This window comes from Nelumbo lutea, chromosome 7, assembly GCF_056320005.1.
Source record: "Nelumbo lutea isolate HS-2025 chromosome 7, American lotus-T2T, whole genome shotgun sequence".
Lineage (NCBI taxonomy): Eukaryota > Viridiplantae > Streptophyta > Magnoliopsida > Proteales > Nelumbonaceae > Nelumbo > Nelumbo lutea.
Genome location: NC_142690.1, coordinates 41,410,657 through 41,425,237, shown reverse-complemented (window position 1 = coordinate 41,425,237; position 14,581 = coordinate 41,410,657). Strand labels below are relative to the sequence as shown.

At 38.7% G+C, this 14,581-nt stretch overlaps 1 non-coding gene across 1 annotated transcript; it reads right to left on the bottom strand.

Annotated features, from left to right (window-relative positions):
• Positions 1-738: 738 nt before the first annotated feature.
• LOC148846176 (small nucleolar RNA R71) lies at positions 739-845 on the bottom strand. The gene has a single exon (XR_016102660.1). It is a non-coding gene; the product is annotated as a small nucleolar RNA R71 (small nucleolar RNA).
• Between the last annotated feature and the right edge of the window lie 13,736 nt (positions 846-14,581).

Sequence of the window (14,581 nt, the reverse complement as noted above, 5' to 3'; positions counted from 1 at the left end):
TATTATACTACTTGATAACTAGTGCACTTGCTAAGTTTATATAGCCGTAGCTATCAAGTTTTTGGTGCCGTTGCTGGGGATTTAATCCTAAAATAATATTAGAATTTGTTAACCTTGATTAATTTGGACCTTTTATTTCTGTTATTATTTTCTTTTTATTTGTTTCTTTTATTATTATTTATTTGTTCAAATTCTGCTTGTATAGATTTACTAGTGCATGACACGCACTAGACAGGAAGGTTTAGCACAATTCGATCCTGAGATTGAAAGGACCCTTCGCTTGTTGCAAAGGGCCAACAAAGGAAAAGCAAGAGAAGTGGTTGTTAGTTGCGAACCAGCCATAGAGATAGAAGGAGAGATGGCATAAGGAAATTGCACCCTCTTGGACTATGCTTGTCCAAACATTGATGGGGCAACATCCAACATTTGGAAGCCAACCATCCATGCCAATAATTTTGAAATAAAGCCTGCAATAATTCAAATGATCCAAACTAGTATTCAGTTTAGTGGGTTACCAAGTGATGACCTAATGGATACATCGTTAACTTCCTTGAAATATGTGATACCTTTAAACATAATTGAGTTAGTGATGATGCTATTAGGCTAAGATTATTTCCTTTTTCATTGCGTGATAGAGCTAAAGATTGGCTCAACTCACTCCCTGCAGGAAGTATAACCACTTGGAATGATCTAACCCAGAAATTTTTGGCTAAATATTTCCCACCCTCTAGAACAACAAAGTTAATTAATGATATTACTACCTTTGCTCAATTTGAGATGGAATCCTTGTATGAAGCATGGGAAAGATTCAAGGAGATGCTTAGGAAGTGTCCCCACCATGGGATACCAATTTGGTGACAAATACAAACGTTTTACAATGGTATTACCCCCTCTAATCAGTCCATTATTGGTGCAGCCGCAGGTGGTACAATCATGAGGAACACTCTAGAGGAAGCATATGACTTAGTGGAGGAGATGGCATCAAACAGCTACCAGTGGAGCAATGATCAAACCAATCAAAGGGGAGTACACCACATAGATTCCTTTGCATCCCTATCTGCACAAATAGCCAATCTAAATAAGAGACTGGATAATTTTAGCATTGCAACCACTAGTAGACCATCTAGCATATCATGCGATTTATGTGGTCAAATAGGACATGCCAATTCTGATTGTCAAAAGGCACCCATGGGATTCCAATCACAGCCGCCCCCACAAGAAAAAAGGAGCAATTTGGAAGGAGATGATCTCTAAGTTCATCAACACTGCTGAATCAAAATTCCAAAGCCATGAAACATCAATTAAGAACTTAGAGGCTCAAGTGGGGCAGATCATGAGTGTATTATTAGAGAGGAAAGAAGGAAGGCTACCCAGCAACACAGAAAAGAATCCTAGAGAGCATGTGAACGCCATAGCCTTAAGAAGCGGGAAGACATCGGTGAAACCGAAGAAGATGACAAGGAAGTTGAATCAGCCAATCTGCAAAAGGAGAATGAGGGAAGTAACCCTAAACTAAATTTACATGAAATTTAACTCCCTATTCCCTACCCAAGAAGAGTTTTGAAGGCCAAATTAGATAAAAATTTTGAAAAATTTTTGGAAGCGTTTAAAAAGATTCACATTAACCTTCCTCTTCTTGACGTGTTATCATAGATGCCCAAGTATGCAAAATTCCTGAAGGAAGTGATGTCCAATAAAAACAAAATGGGAGGATTGCAAGATGGTAAAACTAAACGAAGAATGTTCAGCCGTTCTTCAAAATAAGCTACCACCAAAACTGAAGGATCCAGGGAGTTTCTCTATACCTTGCACCATAGGAAATGCTGAATTCGATAAAGCCTTATGTGATCTTGGTGCTAGTATAAATTTAATGTCCTATTCTATTTTTAAGATACTTGGATTACATGAACTAACATCTACCACTATTACCCTACAACTGGCTGAACGAAACATCAAATACCCTAGGGGAATAGTGGAAGATGTCTTAGTTAAAGTAGGGAATTTCATCATCCCTACTGATTTCATTGTGTTGGATATGGAGGAGGACAGATCGATGCCATTAATTCTAGGGAGACCCTTTCTTGCAACCGGTAATGCTTTAATTGATGTTCAAAAGGGTCAGCTTACTCTTAGGATTAATGGAGAAGAAATGATATTTAATGTTTTTCAAACCCTAAAGTATCCCAACACTAAAGAACATGAAATTTATGTAATCGACTCCATTGATGTGGTGGCAGCAAAAATTAATAAATCAAAGATAGATGACCCCCTTGCAAACTATCTCATTAATTATGGTAATAACATGCAGGTAGTGGAGGATGAAGTAGAGGAGGTAATAAATTATTTAGAGGCTGGCCAAGAAGAGTGCAAGCCAAGAAAAGGGAGATTTCTACCGTTAGATGGGCCAATCTTCTCTAAACAATTATTACCCTCCATCAAAGCACCTCCAGCTTTGGAACTCAAACCCTTACCTTTTCATTTAAAATATATGTTTTTGGGAGACAGTTTCACCTTACCTATAATTATCTGATCTGGTTTGACAGGTCTTCAAGAGGAAAAGCTTGTGAGGGTACTCAAGCAACACATATCGGCCATAGGATGGAGCATTGCTAACATAAAAGGAATCAGCCCGTTGGTATGCACACACAAAATTCTAATGGAGGAAGGTTGTAGTCCCAAGGCACAACCACAAAGGAGGCTGAAGTCCCAAGGCACAACCACAAAGGAGGCTGTAGTCCCAAGGCACAAAATTCTAATTTCAGATTCATCATGGGTAAGCCCCATTCAAGTCGTACCAAAGAAAGGTGGGATGACTATAATTATAAATGAAAATAATGAATCAACTCTCACAAGAACAATAACTGGCTGGAGGGTGTGCATAGACTATCGAAAATTAAATGAGGCCACTAGAAAAGATCACTTTCCACTGTCATTTATTGATTAGATGATAGAGAGACTTGTAGGGAACGAATATTATTGCTTCCTGGATGGCTACTCCAGGTACCTTCAAGTACCCATTGCACTGGTAGATCAGGAAAAAACCACTTTTAGTTGCCCTTATGGGACCTTTGCCTTTAGGAGAATGCCATTTGGACTGTGCAATGCACCTGCCACTTTCCAATGGTGTATGATGTCATTATTTGGTGACTTCATCGATGACTTCATGGAAGTCTTCATGGACAATTTCTCTATTTATGGATCATCATTCGATGAATGCTTGCTTAATTTGGAAAAGATACTCCAAAGGTGTGAGGAATCTAATCTTGTTTTAAATTGGGAAAAATGCCATTTCATGGTTAGAGAAGGAATCGTTCTAGGGCATAAGGTGTCCTCTTGGGGCATCGAGGTTGATAAAGCTAAAATAGAACTAATTGAAAAATTACCACCACCACAGTCAGTAAAAGATGTTAGGGGCTTTCTTGGGCGTGCCAATTTTTATAGGCGGTTCATCAAAGATTTCTCAAAAATCGCCAGGCTCCTAACAAATCTGCTAGTTAAGGATGTGCCTTTTGATTTCAATAATGATTGTTTGCAAGCATTCAACACCCTTAAAGAGAAATTGGTTCAAGCCCCGATTGTATCAGCTCCTAAATGGGAACTACCCTTCAAAATAATGTGTGATGCAAGCAATGATAACTTAGGCGCAGTTTTAGGGCAAAGAAAAGATAAGAAATTTCATACCATTTACTATGCAAGTAGGACCATGAATGAAGCACAAAAAAATTATTCCACTACCGAAAAAGAACTACTTGCAGTAGTATTTGCTATTGAAAAATCCAGATCCTATTTGCTCTTATCTAAAGTCATCATATTCACTGACCATGCTGCCTTGATGTATCTGCTTGCTAAGAAGGATGCAAAACCTAGGCTGCTATGATGAATCATGCTGTTGCAAGAATTTGATTTAGAAATTAAGGACAAGAAGGGTAGTGAGAATACAGTAGCTGACCATTTATCAAGGCTGGATGAAAAGTATGTCAAAAATATTGATAATTCAGCCTTACATGATGAATTCCCAGATGAGCAACTTTATGCGATTAATGATAATAATGAACCTTGGTTTGCTGATTTGGCTAATTTCTTGGCAGGGAATGTGATGCCTCTTCACCTAACATATCAACAGAGAAAGAAAATTTTCTCTGATGTGAAATATTACTTGTGGGATGAACCCTACTTGTACAAATCTGTAGGGATGGCTTGATAAGGAGATGTATTCCTGAGGAGAAGTACAAAGTATCATACAATTCTGCCATGACAAAGAAGCAGGAGGTCACCATGGAGCATCAAGGACTGCTTCGAAAATTCTTCAAAGTGGTTTGTATTGGCCATCACTATTCAGGGATGTATTCAAATATGTAAGTGCTTAAGATCATTGCCAAAGGACTGGTAATATCTCCCGAAGAAATGAGATGCCCTTGAGCAACATACTTGTCTACAAAATATTTGATGTGTGGGGCATCGATTTCATGGGACCCTTTCCAAAGTTTGTTAATAATTCTTATATACTTGTGGCTATGGACTATGTGAGCAAATGGGTGGAAGCATGTGCCTACCCTACTAATGATGCTCGAGTTGTTATTAAATTCATGAAAAAATTTATATTTACTCGTTTGGAACACCTCGAGCCATCATAAGTGATGGAGGGAAGCACTTTTGCAATAGGCAATTTGAACAATTGTTAAATAAGTATGGTGTTACACACTAAATTGCAACCCCTTAAAACCCTCAGACCAACGGCCAAGTAGAAGTCTCTAATAGGGAATTAAAGCAGATTTTAGAAAAAATGGTTACCACATCCAGGAGAGATTGGTCCTTAAAGTTAGATGATGCACTTTGGGCTTACCGTACTACATTTGAAACCCCAATTAGTATGTCGCCCTACCAACTAGTTTTCGGCAAAGCATGCCATCTACCCGTTAAATTTGAACATAAAGCTTATTGGGCTACCAAATTTCTGAATTTTGAATTAAGCAATGCAGGTGAGGCAAGGAAACTTCATCTCAACGAGTTAGATGAATGGAGGAACCACGCTTACAAGAATGCCCGCACTTACAAAGAAAAAACCAAGGCATGGCATAACTCTCGAATTGCTGGGAAGGAGTTCAAGGAAGGAGATAAGGTGCTGCTCTTTAATTCTCGTCGCCTAAAGTTATTTCCTAGGAAGTAGAAAACCAGGTGGAGCGGACCTTTTGTGGTTGCTAAGGTATTCCCGTATGGAGCAATCGAACTACATAATGATGATGGGAGTACATTCAAGGTAAATGGACAACTGTTGAAATATTATATTGAAGGAGAGCAACCCATCCACCATGGGTCCATTCTTTCCTTAAAACTGCCATAAAAAGAAAGGTGAAAGTCAAGCTCATGACTTAAAACGAGCGCTTATGGGAGGAAACCCATTAAGTTTAGTTGTTTGTTTTGTTCAGTTTTCTTTTTTTTTTTTTTTTGAGTGTGTTTTTTCTTCGTATCTCACATCTGCAGGATCTCAACGAGGCATTCAGGAAAGTCCTCTTAATTCTCTCTCCTTGTTTTTGCTATGAATATTCCATACATTGAGGACAATGTAGATCTTAAGTGTGGGGGAGGATTAAGGGGTTGATAAAATTTTCGACCTCTAGTATGCTTTGATCATCACTTTTTAACCTTTCCTTTTGAAATTTCTACTCCTTAGAGACTTCTTTTTGAATGATTGCAAACCACCTTGAATCATGTGCTTAGGTGGAATAGACAGGAAAGGATGTAGGTAAATCTAGCTGAAATTTTTGGCTATGGAAGGTATCTCAGTAGTTTGAATGATCAACGGGCAAGATGCAATACAGATTTGACCCTTGTGAGCATTTGGTTTCTAACGGACAAATATGGTTTGATTAAGATGAAGCATAAAATGCACTCACACCGAGAGAAAAAAAAAAAAGCTAGTGTGAGATGGAGCATAAAATGCACTCACACTAAAAGAATAAGAAAAGTGTGAGATGAAGCATAAAATGCACTCACACCAAGAGAAAAAAGAGCTAGTGTGAGATGGAGCATAAAATGCACTCACACTAAAAAAATAAAAAAAGGGTGAGATGGAGCTTAAAATGTACTCATCCTTAGATCCCAAACCCAAATTCACCTTTTGATGCATTGTACTCATGATAAGTGGTGGAGATGTGATACATAAGCAAGCATATGGTAATAACATCCCTTATTTTGTTCTAAAGAATCATGAGAGGGTATTTTTTGAATCTTGCTACATGTGATTATGAAAACAAAGAGGGCTTATTCTAGCCCTAAATTGCTCATACGAAGAGATGCCCACTTCCCTTGATTGTCAATCTCACTTGAGGATATGAGGATTGGCGATTTAAGATTATTCCTTGACAAATTAAAGAGGAAATGAAATGGACGAATGGAAGGACCATAAATACTGGATCAAGGCATGTGGGAGAACCAATACCCTGTTGAGAAAAATCCAATGCCATCCTTTAGTTAGCTTGTTCTTGTTTTAATTTTGTTTTGAGTTTTGTCTTGCCCAAGGATGGGCAAGAGTTTAAGTGTGGGGGATTTGATGAGAGGAGAATTTATCATATTTTTATCCCCAATTACTCTGTATTTTATACTGAATTAGCACCTAATTGGACTCATATTTCTGTTCAAGGCATGAAAGAAGGCATCAAAAGCAAAGAAAGACAAATCGAATGATTTTTCATAGTTTCAACATCATTCAATTATCTGGGCCTAACTCGCGTCTCCTAACTCCGAATGGGCTGATTCAAGACCTATTGGAAAGATAAGAGAAAAATCCACAACTTTCATATTTTGGACTTTCGCTGATTCGGCCTGCATCAAAGTCAAATCCAGGCCCGAAGTCAGGGAAATTTCATAGGAAGGACCAATCCGTAGCTGAAGCCCAACACGCAAAAAAGCCTGGCTGAAGCCCAATTCGCAGATGAGGTCTATCATGAATCCAAGAACAAGAAACTAAGAAGAATCCTTCTAGATCTAAATTCTTAATATAATCTTAGAGAGATAAAGGGATTGAATTCATTAGATAAAGAGATAAGATTAGAATTAGGATAGGACTTTCCATTCTTGTAAGATTAACTTCAAGAGGAATAGGAGGCCACCCCCCTCCCCTTCAATATATATATAAAGGAGGGGGCGAACCAGCTAAGGGCATCACTCAATCACTCACTTCCTGATTTGAATAAAAAATCAAGGAGCAATCAGTCAAGAATGGTTCAAGAAATGTTCAAGAATTCAAGAAACTTCAAGAAGAAGTTGGCGGCAAGAAGAGGAGATCTCAGCACCAAGGGCAAATTCAAGAGTTCTTTCTTCCCCTTTTTTTGCTTTAATTCTTCCATCATGAACTGATTTGTTTTTTTTCTAGGGCTATGGAAAGTCTAACCATGTAAATGAATATATTTTTATATTCTTGATTTATCCAAGATTGTGATTTCCATATAATATATGAATTATTGTGCTTATTGCAATTAAGAGCTTGGCCACCTCTTAATTGATTTGGGTTATGTTAATTAATTGAGAGAGGAATTCACATAATTGATAGAACAATTCATAGTGTGAATTGAATGGTATATAGAGATATATATACATGATTCATCTGAATTTAATGGTTTTCTTGGACTTAATGCACTTCCATCTTGAGAGCTCTACTCGAGAGATCGAAGGGTTACCTAATGAGCGTAGGTTTAGTATATCTTGAGAGAAAATATTAAATAAAATTGGAAAAATCTCAGCTTCTAGGAATGACAATTAGTCTTGGATAATCAGACCCATCAATATTCATTACATTGGTTAGGTGGACCAAAAGTCCTAGCGATTTCTTCATTTGCATATTCGATTAGTGATCTGCTTTTATTTTCTTTTTCCAGTTTTATTTTCAGTAGTTCTTGCTTCCTAAAATCTGAATTTCAATTGTCCATATAATTAGGGAAGACTGTGATATTAATACTTATTTTGTTAAATCCCTATGGGAACAATATTATTATACTACTTGATAATTAGTGCACTGGCTAGGGTTATATATCCATAGCTATCAGTTTTTTTTGGACTTAATGCATTTCCATCTTGAGAGCTCTACTCGAGAGATCGAAGGGTTACCTGATGGACGTAGTTTTAGTATATTTCAAGAGAGGAAATTAAATAAAAATGGAAAAACCTCAGTTTATGGGAATTCCAAATAATCTTGGTTAATCGAATCTATTAATATTCATTACATTGGTTAGGTGGACCTAAAAGTTGGTATCAAGATCAAATCTTGATTACTCCTATAGAGTGTAGGAGATTGAACTGCTGGAGACGGCAACTACAAGAAGGAGGCGACATGAGAGTATTCGCAGGGTGCAGAATTCTCTCTTCTTGTGATTTCAGCTCTGAAAACAAGAATGCTGGTTGCATGTCAAAAGGCTGCCGCCCCTTCCTCCTTTTATAGACTTAAAGGGATTAGCTCCTAATCCCATTAGGAGTTACTGATCCAAATCATATTTGGATTAGAAGTCCATTTAAGTGATAAGGGATAACCCTTATCTTATCTGCAGATCAGATCAGCCATCTCCTAACTGTTTCAGCTGTATAACCCCACCACCCTTCTGTGAAGGATCATATCCACTCATCATATGAATTTTCACTTTGGCCTCTGTCAGACAAGGTTCAGAGCCGTTTTCAGGTAAACCTTTCTCTCCAGTGAGTGCTTACCCATCATATTCGTGAATGCCAAGGTACCGTGAGAGAGTTCTCATTTTCTGGTGAAGCCCCTCCCACATCGGTCTATGATGCCCCTATCATCTTATGAAACCCTCAGACAAGCCCAACAACAAATGGATAGCCCATTTTCTGGTGCGTTTCCTCATTACTGAAGGACCCATCATCATGATAATGATGGAAGGCCTTTAGAGAGTTCATCATATGAATCTCCCTATCACATGCACTCATATCAGCTGGAGGGAATAGTTATTATGCCCTAGTTTGATTTAGGTCAAACCAAAATGGATCCCATTGACTTTCATAAAGTTAGATTTTGGTGGGCCTTAATTGGCTAGGGTTCCGCATGTAACCTCTTGATGAGGTATGGGGGCCCACCATTGAGGGAGGTCATCCAATAACCAAAAGGGACACCATGCCAATGATGTGCATTCAGCCATGGTGTGCGCAAGAGCCACTGTTGATTGAGCATGGGCCAAGCACTTATATACACAGCACATCCCATATCCATACATCTCATGTAGGGATAAATTGATCCAATCAATTAATCATCTGTAAGGCCCATTGGAAGCCCATTTTAAATCCATAATATTAACCATTAATATTATCTAGGTATATGGGCTGAATTAGGGTTACCCAGTTCGGCCCATATAGCTTTATCCTTTGAAGTGGGCTTTTGACAGTTTTAACTTTTTAAAACTAGACCTTTATAGGTTGGGCCGAATTAACCATTTAATTAAATATCAATCCTTAGGCCCATTAGTGGGAAAATTGGGGCTGACTTTTAGCCTTGATTAAACCCTAGATTTGGTCCAAACAGTTTGAACCAATTCTTGGTTCGAATGAGTCTAGGGTTTGATCTTTAATTAAATCTTTAATTCAAGAAAATAATCTGAAATTAAAGAACTGATAAAAGAAAATCAAGAATCAGTCAATTAGGGTTGTTTGCACAATCCATCCTGCAAAACAGTGGTTAGATCACAGTTTGCAATTTCATAAACTACAAATCGCAGATTGGCAATATCCCATCTGCGAAATCTCCTTCCATGCGCCGCCATCTTCGATCCAAAAATAAAATAAATAGAAATCCTATTTTTATTAATAATTACATCAGATCGAATACCTACACATTCAGTCTAAAAATAAAAAAATTATTTATAGACCAAATAAAATAAATAAATGAAGAAATTACAAATCTTGCAGGTTCCCTGTGCAAACTAAGAATTCGATCTCCTTTTGTATGAATAAAGCTATATCTGCACAAATCGGGTAGAACACCTTCTGCCCATTTGCACAGGTTCAGATCTGAAACAAAATGGTTCACGATTTGAACCATGGCTCTGATACCACTGAAGAGATAGGATATCCATCACATGGATGCCCAAAGATTGCGGAATAAGGAGGCAAATTTCAAAAATTTTTCTCTCCCTTCAACTGGGAATCGCATTCCCTATTTAGAAAATCATATTTTCAAAGATCATTCTTGAACCATAAACTAAACCAGATCTGAACCAAAAGGAGTAGGAAGGGATAATACCTGATACGGATGGAGCAGTGCAGGATGGAGCAAAATCAGCAGTGTTTTTCCAAAAAACTTGACCCTTCGCAAGAATCAACAGGATGGCTTGTTAATACAGCTCCAATCAATCTTTTCTCCAAAAAATTGTTATCAAGATCAAATCTTGATTCTCTCTTCTTGTGATTTCAGCTCTGAAGACAAGAATGTGTTGGTTGCCCGTCAAAAGGCTACCGCCCCCTCCTTCTTTTGTTCACCTAAAAGATCAGCTCCTAATCCAATTAGGAGCTGCTTATCCAAATCATATTTGGATAAGACCTCTCTTTAGGTGATAGGGATAAACCCTTATCTTATCTGTAGATCAGATCAGCCATTTCCTAATCTAATTAGAAGGCTTCCATATCTAAATCTTATTTAGATCTTGGACTCTCTATGTGGATAGGGTCAGGCCCAACCCTATCAGCTAATCCATCTCAGAATTCACTCCTTTAAGTGACTAATTAGGCTTCCTTGTATGGCGTGGGACCCAAACATTGATCTACACATCAGCCACAGGGGTTCAGCCCAGCCTTTGTCACAAGACCTGGCCGAATACACTGTTATGGACAGTGCACCCCCTGAAACGCATCTCATTGGCTCTATGGGCCCAACACTTACCCTAAGTGGTCCCTGGGCCAAGCCACCTAGTAACACCCAGGGACTGTGGGCAGATGCAAGATTAGCCCATCAGGTATTATCCCCAATGGTCTTACACTTAACCTCTCAGTCCATAATGATCATATGCTGCCCGACAAGAGAGGACCTCTCCCTCGGCTGCAAGGAACAGTGTTGCACTCTCTGCTTATATGGATCCCGGGAACTAAAACGTTTTGCAAATCATTTTGAAACCATAATATATATACTTTTATATCTCATATAAAATATATGATTGAAATCAGATGTCGGCAGTCTTGGTTTCCATTAGTGAGAGTGCATCCCTGATCATTACCTTTGTCCGACAAAGGGGCTGATCCTGTCACTATGATCACCCACTCAGATGAATTCTTAGACTGTCCCAACATACCCAGGTTTTGACCCCCGCTAATTATCTCACTGATTGGTATATCAAAGGCAACCCAATCCGACACCTAGTGCAGTATCATAATCGAGTCTAGGGGTCGGGTGCAACTTTCCAGTTTTTCCCATGAATCTCCAAGGTCCAAGGCAATACTGAAAATCTGGTCCAGTTCATAGATTCAATTAATCCTACACTGTATGTGCTTAGGGTCTCATCCTGGTAGCTGAGACAAGCGACGCCAAGCAATTTGGTGGCACCACAGTGTCAGCCTTGTCAGGGTAGGTCTCCCCAAACCGACCCACTGGTTGTGAACATTCTAAACTAACACGAATCTCATTAAGTGTCTATTTTAAGGGTATTACATAGAAACATACCAAGGGAACATGAATCAAATATGCACTTTTATTCATTTACAATAAACTCATAAAGTGCATCATTCTGATTGAAGCTAAGGGTATACAAAACTGTCTAACACCTCCTCCATCTTCAGAATGTAAAAGTAAGTTGGAAAGAATAGATCATTAACCTGCACCAACACATCCTCAATGATCCCTTCTGGGTAGGCGTTAGAATGATCAGTTAGCTGAATGACTACCTTAGTTTCCTTCAAGGGACCTAATCTCAAAGCACAATAAATCGAGTATGGCATGACATTGATGGATGCACCTAAATCTAACATGGCACGCTCGATTCTTTTATTGCCAATCACACAAGGTAAAGTAAACATACCTGGATCAACATGTTTTTTCGGCAAGGTCCTCTTAATGACAGCTGAAACGTTTTCTCTAACCCTTACCTTCTCATCGATTCACAGCCTCCTATTGTTAGTGCACAACTCCTTCAGAAATTTTGCATATTTTGGGATCTGTTTGATGGCATCTAACAAGGGTATATTTATCACCACCTTCCTGAAGGTCTCTAAGACTTCTTGCTCATATTCTTCCTTCTTGGATTTTTCCAACCTACTAGGAAATGGAGGCACCATGGCATTAGTAATCTTTGGGAGAGGGGGGTCGAATATTACCTTAACGGGGCTCTCATTTGAATCTTGTTTCTCCTCTTCCTTCTGTCCCTTATCTGCCTTCCTTAGTGAGGTAGGTTGTGGCTGCAATTCCTTCCTGCTTCTCAACACCACTGCACTAGCATTTTCCTTGGGATTAACTATAGTCTACAATGGTAGCTTTCCAGAGTTTTGCGCCTCCAACTTGTTAATGGAAGTAGCAAGCTAACTGATTTGGTTTCCTAAGTTCTGGATGCTGGCTCTTGTTTCCTGTTGAAATTGTTGAGTATTAGTAGCAAAAGCCTTAACGATTTCATCTAATGACATACCTGAACTTGAGGATTGACTAGGTGCTGAAATTGGGGGCTGTCTATTGAAAGCTTGGGGCTGATATCTCTATTGCCCTCCTAGATTTTCATAGCTCAGATTGAGATGATCCCTCCACCCCAGATTGTAGTAATTGGAATAGGGATCATACTTGCGTAGCGGTTGGCCTGAAAATCCTCCTACGGCACTAACTTGCTACATCGAACCATCCTGCAATGATGGGCACATATCCGTAGGATGGCCAGGAATCGAACAGACACCACATACCCTTGCTGTTTGCAATTGCCCTGCAGCCAGATGTCGAACCAAGGTAGTTAGATCAGAAATTTGATTTTCTAAATTAGATTGACTTACCTCATTAACACGCTTGATAGTACCACCTATTCTTGCTCTGAATTGTTATGAATTTTTGGCCACGTTGGAAATCAATTCCCTAGCCGCTTCGGGTGTTTTATTGACCAAGGTTCCTCCACTAGCTGCATCTACCATACTTCTATGCATAGGTTGGAGTCCTTCATAGAAGTATTGGATCAAGAGTTGTTCGGGTATTTTGTGGTGGGGACAGCTAGCACAAAGCTATTTAAATCTTTCCCAATATTCGTATAGTGTCTCACCACCAAACTGCCAAACTCCATAGACTTCCTTCCTAATATTTGTAGCTTGTGATGCAGGAAAACATTTATCTAAAAACATTCTATTCATCTCATCCCATGTACGTATCAAACTGGGATGAAGAATTTATAACCAATCCTTTGCTTTATCTCGTAAAGTAAAAGGAAAAGCTATAAGTTTTACCTGATCCTCAGTCATACCCTATGGTTTTATGCTTGAACAGACAACATGGAATTCATTGAGATGCTTATGAGGGTCCTCACCTGGAAAGCCATGAAAAATAGGAAGCAGTTGAATCAATCTAGATTTTAGTTCAAAGGCAACCTCGAGAGTGGGATATATTATGCATAGGGGCTGTTGGCTCATGATTGGTGCAGCCAACTCCCTTAGCGTTATCTCCCTATCAGCCATCATTTCTTCTTCTTTGAAAATAGGTGGATCACAAGTTGGCAAGTCGAATTCAGAATTCACCTTTGGTGGTGAACGGTCCTTCCTTTGCTTCGCCTCCTTCCTTAAATGATGGGTAGTCTTCTCAATTTGGGGTTGTACTCTAGTTCAGCTTTTTGAGAAGCACGAGTCATAAAACAAAGAAGGTTAACACAAATAGAAGGTAACAAGCTAAGAAATTAAAGTAGCTCCCCAGCAACGGTGCCAAAATTTTGATGGGTTGTCGAAGCCCTCAAATTTAATGCTAGTCCCACAATAGAATTTTTTTGTAGTAATAGTGTTACAAGGTCGAATCCCACAGGGAGCTAGGGAATAATTTCTCAGCCGAATGATTAATATAATGGAGTGGGAAAATTAAATAATTAAAATTTCTAAAAGAACAAGAAAGCAATAGCAATTTCAACTAACAAGATGTAATTAGTCTTACCGAATTCTGATTCAATGGTCTGGGTTAGTCAATTGGTCATCGAACATAGGTAGACTTCGGCAGTCTTGCAATTCAAGCATTTAACCTTAGATTTATTAGGATTGACATAATATACCTTGTGTTTTCCTAAATCAGCTAAGCAAACCTAGCATTCGATCAACACTTATCATTAATCGACTGGGTACGATAGCATTCCATATTAACTAGTGATAGCATTTTGCTTTGTGAAAACAGTTAAACCAAAATAACAATAATTGAGATAGCTACAGTTATTGAATCTTGTCCCATTGATTCCCCTTAGGTTAAAACATGTCAATACATTGGTCAAAGGCTGCCACGAACAATTGACCCAGAAAGATATTAACCTAATTGCTACTTGTACCACTATTCATGACAATTACGGATCACCGAACCATAGATAGCAGTAGGAAAATCAACATTTAATTAATTTGTCAGACTAATTAACATTAACATCCATTGAGAATATGCACA